The sequence below is a fragment of the Odocoileus virginianus genome, chromosome 3 (assembly GCF_023699985.2).
Source record: "Odocoileus virginianus isolate 20LAN1187 ecotype Illinois chromosome 3, Ovbor_1.2, whole genome shotgun sequence".
Classification (NCBI taxonomy): Eukaryota; Metazoa; Chordata; class Mammalia; order Artiodactyla; family Cervidae; genus Odocoileus; species Odocoileus virginianus.
In genome coordinates this window covers 18,937,927-18,943,926 of record NC_069676.1, presented here as the reverse complement: position 1 = coordinate 18,943,926, position 6,000 = coordinate 18,937,927, and the positions used below count along the sequence as shown (strand labels likewise).

Here is a 6,000-nt window from a genome sequence, read left to right as displayed (position 1 = left end):
CCCTCCTAGCTGCTCCCATGGTGGCTTGGCGTCAACTCAGCCACCTGTGACTCAAGCAGGCTCCATTCCCAGACTGTCGCGTTGGCCCGAGGCCCAGAAACTGCATCCCAGGAGGCTGCAGGCCAGGTGCCCAAGGGACAAGAGGACGGATCCCTTCCCGGCCTGCAGACGTCCAAGAGGAGGACATGGGGTCCCCTCCCTGGTGGTTCTCCATGCCCACGGGCAGCCCAGCCCCCACACAGAGGAATCACTGCTGTAGAGGCTGTGTGATCTCGGGGCAGTCACTTTCCCTCTCTGAGCTTCTATCTCCTGTGAAATGAGGTTCTGGTAACTGCCGACCAGGGCTCTTAGAGGAAAGTGCTTATTGAGCACCTACTGTGTACCAGGTCAAGCACCAGAGGGAGGAGATGCAGCAGGGGGCTTGCCATGGCCCTGGGGGAGCAGACCAGTGAGACAGTCACGAAGGGTATGATAGGAAACTCAGCAGAGAGCCGGTACCCAATCTAGGGTGGGAGTCAGTGATGCTCTTCCAAGGAACGGGCTCTTGAGATGAGTCCTGCAGGGGGCAGGGGTAACTGATGTGGTGGCCAGAATTGGAACCCACTTCCTGGCTGTGGAACTGTGGGAGACTCCCCTCCAGCCTCAGTTTCCACATCTGTAAAATGGGGACTCAAACTGTATACCCATCTTCTAGAATTGCAAGAACTCCACTCAGTGACAGAGGGGCAAAGCAGGGCTCTCAGTGGCCCTGCCCAGCTCTCATTCATTGTTCCAGAAGCCTGGCTGAAGGGCAGGATGAGGCCTCGGACACTGCCGGCCTCAGGACATTTGCATGGCTCTTCCCTCCACTGCAGCACCTTTCTCCCAGCCACCAGCCTGGCTCACCCCTTCCTGACTCATGTCTCCACCCCTTGCCTCCTCTGTCCCATCCCTGCCTCCTCAGCACTCTCCCCACTTAAGACACCATGTAATTTACTGATTTATCCTGTTGATCAAGGGCTCTTCCTTCTTTCCTGCTGTGGAACAGCTCCAGTAGACACAGAGTAGGTGTCCAGTAAATGCTGGCTGAATGAACAAATGGTTCAGCGATGCTGAGGGCTGTAGGTTTTGCCCCTGGAAGTGGGGGTTTTGGGGAGTCTGAGTGGGGAAGTGACTGTTGCTGCCTGAAACCACTGTCTTATCATCTCTCCATTCTTAGTCAGTGTCAACCTGCTCCGTATATTGAGAGGGAGCCCAGGAGCATGTAGTAGGCCCTCAGTAACCAGCTAGAAAGTGCACATTGGCATTGCTGTTCTATTGCATTTAGCAGGGACATGGAGGTGGGCTCAGTCACTGAATGGCCTCTCTGGGCCCAGCATCCCCAGTGGGATGCTGCCGTGAGGGCTGAGGTGGGTGTGGGAAGGGGGTGTAGCTAGGGGTTCCAGCCTCCCAGGTGGTGGGGCGGCAGTACCTGGTTGCCAAGGTTACGAACACCTGCAATGGGGATGTTGCCATGGAGACAGACCCCTGGGAGGAGAGGCTGGCTCCAGATGGGGGGCTGTAGGTTGGGCAGGGGGCCTGGAGGTGGCTGCCAGCCCCAGGGGCTTCCCTGGTACCCCGTGTCTGGCCCCCCCCTCCTCTGGCTGTGGGTACAGCAGGGCCCTGACTCTCCCCATCCTGTGTCCTTGTACCTGGAAAAGCCAGCAGGGGCACTTAGGCAGCAGTAATGATTTCTAAAATTAAAGGCCTTCTCTTCTCTCCTTTCTCTGGCGAGATGTGTAGGACTGGCGGTCGGGGCCAGGGGAAGCAGCGGTCACATGGCCTGGGAACCTCAGCTGTGTCCTCTGACAAGTGGCTTTCCCGTGGTAATAGGAGGGGAATCCTGGGTTTCTGGGAGACGAGAGTGTAGTGGGATTGAGGCCTTGGACTGCAGACCCCATGGGCTACCCCATGCTGGGTGACCTTGACTGATGACCTAACCTCTCTGAGCCCCAGTAGCCTCATCTGTAATGTGGGAATCATAACAACCTGTCCCTCTAGGAGGTTGACACGGGCCTGTGCTGTTTACAGGTCTGCCGGATCCATGATAAACATTGGTGTTATTTACTGAGTCAACATTTCCTCGGGCTGTTCTGGTCCCCAAACACAGCTCCTACTGAACAAAGGGGCCCAAAGCTAGCAGGACAAGCTCTGAGGGTTGCAGAGGGTGGCAACGGCCCGACAGCAGAGAGCCCAGTGAAGGCATAGGCTGGAGGGCTTCCCAGACATGGCACTGGGGCTCCTGCAGCTTTTCTGTATGGCCATGCAGGGGCCTCAAACTGACACTAACTCCTGTCTAAGGTGGGCCCTCAATGGCAGCCCCCAAGTCCCAAGTAAGTGTAGGTCCCTGATATGGTTATGATAAACAGTCCCCTCAGGGCCTCTTTGCATGTGCCCCATGGAGCTTACCAAAACTCAGCTCTTTTTTGGTTGAATTGACCTATCTGACTGCAGCCAAGGGAACCCACAGCAGGCACCATCATGATCTAGTTGCAGGGTCCTGGGGCCTGAATCACTTGCAAGGGTTTTCAGCAAGTAAATCTTGCAGTAGTAAGCAGTTTCAGATTGTGCAAATAGGGCTCATCTTAGTTCCCCCTTTCTTCTTTTTAAAAAAAAATATTTATTTGGCTGTGCTGGGTCTTAGTTGTGGCATGTGGGATCTCCAATCTTATTGCAGCATGCAGGATATTTAGTTGCAGCATGCAAACTCTTAGTTGCATGTGGGATCTAGTTCCTTGACCAGGGATAGAACCCAGGTCCCCTGCATTGGGAGCATGGAGTCTTAGCCCCTGGACCACCAGGGAACTTCTTTAGTTCTTCCTTTCTGACACTTATCATTAATTTCATTTTCCTGTCCTTTCATACTGTTCAGGCTCTCAAGTACAATGTCCAAGATGACACTGGACATCCTTTCCTTGCTCCTGGTCTTAGGGGGAAAGCTGTCAGTTTTTCACCGTTTATGGTGATGTCAGCTGTCAGTTTTTCACAGATGACCTTTATCAAGTTGAGGAAATTCCCTCTTTCTATTTGACAAGGTTTCAACCTGAACTGAGTGTTGAATTTTGTCAGATGCTTCTTTTGCAGGTATGAAAAAAATGGTCATAGGGTTTTTCTCCTTTCTTGTGTCAATGAGGTGAATCCCATTCACAGATTTTCCAGCGTTAAACCAACCTTGCATTCCTGGCGTTGGCCATACTCTGTGGTCATGACGTACAATCCTTGGGATCCAATCTACTGATGTTTTGTGAAAGATTCTTGCACCTGTATTTTTTTAATTATTTATTTTTAATAGGATAATTGCTTTACAATATTGCATTGATTTCTGCCATACCTCGACATGAATCAGTCACAGGTACACATATGTTGCCTCCCTCTGGAACCTTACTCCCACATCCCATCCCTTCCCACCCCTCTGGGTTGTTACAGAGCCCTGGTTTGGGTTCCCTGAGTCATATAGCAAATTCCCATTGGCTATCTGTTTTGCATATGGTAGTGCATGTATTTCCATGCTGCTCTCTCCCTTCGTCCCCTCCTCTCCTTCCTCCCACCCTGCTGTGTCCACAGGTCTTTTCTCTATGTCTGCGCCTCCCTTTTGTGTGAAGTCATTTCAGCCATGTCTGACTCTTTGGGACCCCGTGGGTTGTAGCCCGTTAGGCAACTCTATCCACAGGGATTCTCCAGGTAAGAATACTGGAGTGGGCTCCCTTGACCTCCTCCAGGAGATCTTCCTGGCCCAGGGATTGAACCTACGTCTCCTGCATTGGCAGGCAGGTTTCTTAGCACTCGCACCATCTGGAAAGCCCCTGGGTCTCCATTGCTGCCCTGCAAATAGTTCCATCAGTATCATCTTTCTAGATTTCATACGTATCGCATCTGTATTCATGAGGGATATTGGTTTGTAGTTTTCTTTTTCTGCAATGTGTTTTGACAGATTTTGCTTATGCTGCCCTCATGTAGCAGGTAGGGAGTGTTCCTTCCTCCCCAGGTTTTTGAAGCTGGATTAGTGTCATTTGTTCCTTAAAAGCTTTGGGATCAATTCTGAAGTAGAGTTGTCAGTACTTATCAAGGGTGACCCCAGGGTTTTTTGGACCTGGACAATTCAAGGAGTTGTGGGGATGAATCTTGGGGTGGGGATAGCTGTGGAGGCAGCCGGAGGAAGGGGGAGCGTCAGCTTGGGGCACGTTAATTTGGGGTTCCTCTAAGACATGCCGTAGATGTGGATGTGTACTTTGGGGGCGATGGGGGCCAGGAAAGGGAACTCAGAATTTCTCAGCAACAAGGTGGAGTCCAAAAGCATATCTGCCCTGGTTTCAGGCTCCTGGTCAGCCTCCCCCTAACCCTTATTTCCCTGCCCCTCTCCCCCCCTCCCTCCCCACAGCCACATCTGCAAACCAGGAATGTTGTTTTCTGACTGGGCTCTTCATTCCTAGGTAAGCCCTGACCCCTGCTGGCTAGGGTCAGCATGGCTGGGCACAGGGTGGGTGGGTGCTGGTTGGGGTGGGGAGTCAGGGGGCCGACCTGGGCTCTGAACATAAGCAGGAAGCGTGAGAAGACATGTGCTCATCTGCAGAGGACATTTATTGAGCATCAGAGCCCACCCCCGCGAAGCTCCCATTCTGATGAGGGGGTGGCAGGGGGACCTATTTCTGTGGCTAGTGGAGGCTCCAGGTGGGATTGGAGCTGCAGGGGGAAGTGGGGAGCAGGAGGGCCGGATCCCCGGGGCAGGGGCATCGTCAGTCTCACCTGGGCCAGCCTGAGCTCAAACCAACAGCCCCAAGGATTGAAGACCCCTTCTCTCCCCCCACCCCCCATTTGCAAAGTTGACGAAAGTTTCTTATTTTTACACTCATGTCCACATGGAATTGGAGTCCTCTTCTGCGTCACTGGCCAGGAACCTGGGGGTGGCCAGCTGCACCTGGATCGTCCTGGGGGGCTGCAGGGCTCTGCGGTGTCACTGGTGCTCTGGCGTGGAGTGAGGGCTCCGGGGGCTGGGGGTGGCAGACCTGGATTGGGAGAGCAAGGGAATCTGTTTCTTCCCATTCCTGGGGCCGGGTAGGCAGGCAGCACCTTCCCTTCCCAACATGTGCCCCCCCTTTATGCATACAGTGCCTTCCCCTCCCAACGTGTGCCCCCCTTTATACATCCAGTGCCTTCCCCTCCCAACGTGTGCCCCCCCACACACATCCAGCTTTGGGTCTTACTTTCTGCATCCACATGATGGGCTTCAGAGCACAGGATGGGTGTGGGGGGTAGATGGTGCTGCAGGCAGCCCACCCCCTGGGCTGGAACCCCGGCTGTGTGACCCAGGACACGTTGGTCGACTTCTCTGGAACTTAGCTTCCTTGTCTGTGAATGGGGATAATGAAAGGGTTTGGGATTGGTGGGGAGCTGAGTGAACCAGAGGTGACTGAACCAGGTACACATCAGCCCATCCTGTCACTAAATCCATTCACGGGACAAGGCAGTGAGGGAGGGGCAGGGCTGACCGTCAGCAGGGTCGAGATCCTGTCCACCTTCGAGAGATTCTGGAATCTGCTATGGGGTGGGGTCCCGGGGATCTCGGGTTGGTCCAGGCTCCAGCTGGGGTCTGCAGGGGTCTCTGGTGATGTCCCCCAGAGCGGGGCCTCGGCAGACAGCACCTGGGGCCTCTGGGCCAGCACCTGGAACCCGTGGGCTGCGGTGACCATGGGCACGTGGAGCAGGGCAGGTCCTCCGTCTGATGGCTGCAGCCCCCGGCTGGTGCTCCGAGGGCGCTGACCGTGGGTGGGGAGCTGGAAGGGCGGGATCTGGGCTGGGGTCAGCGGGCTGCCTCTTGAGAGCATGGTGGGCTGGCAGCGGGGCTGGCTGGCCACTGGGGATTTATACCGGGGTGGTGGGGGAGGGGAGGGCAATATCAGTGTCACCAGCCAGGTTGCCGTGTCCTCATTTCTCCCTGTTCCTGCTCCGGTCTCCGCCTCCGTATCTGCCTTTCCTTGTCTCCCT

General features: G+C 54.7%; 1 long non-coding RNA gene across 1 annotated transcript; it reads right to left on the bottom strand.

Moving 5' to 3' along the window:
* Positions 1–4,578: 4,578 nt before the first annotated feature.
* Positions 4,579–5,359, bottom strand: LOC139032190 (uncharacterized). The gene is made up of 2 exons (XR_011484707.1): positions 5,220–5,359; positions 4,579–5,021 (listed from the first exon to the last, which is right to left on the bottom strand). It is a non-coding gene; the product is annotated as an uncharacterized lncRNA (long non-coding RNA).
* Between the last annotated feature and the right edge of the window lie 641 nt (positions 5,360–6,000).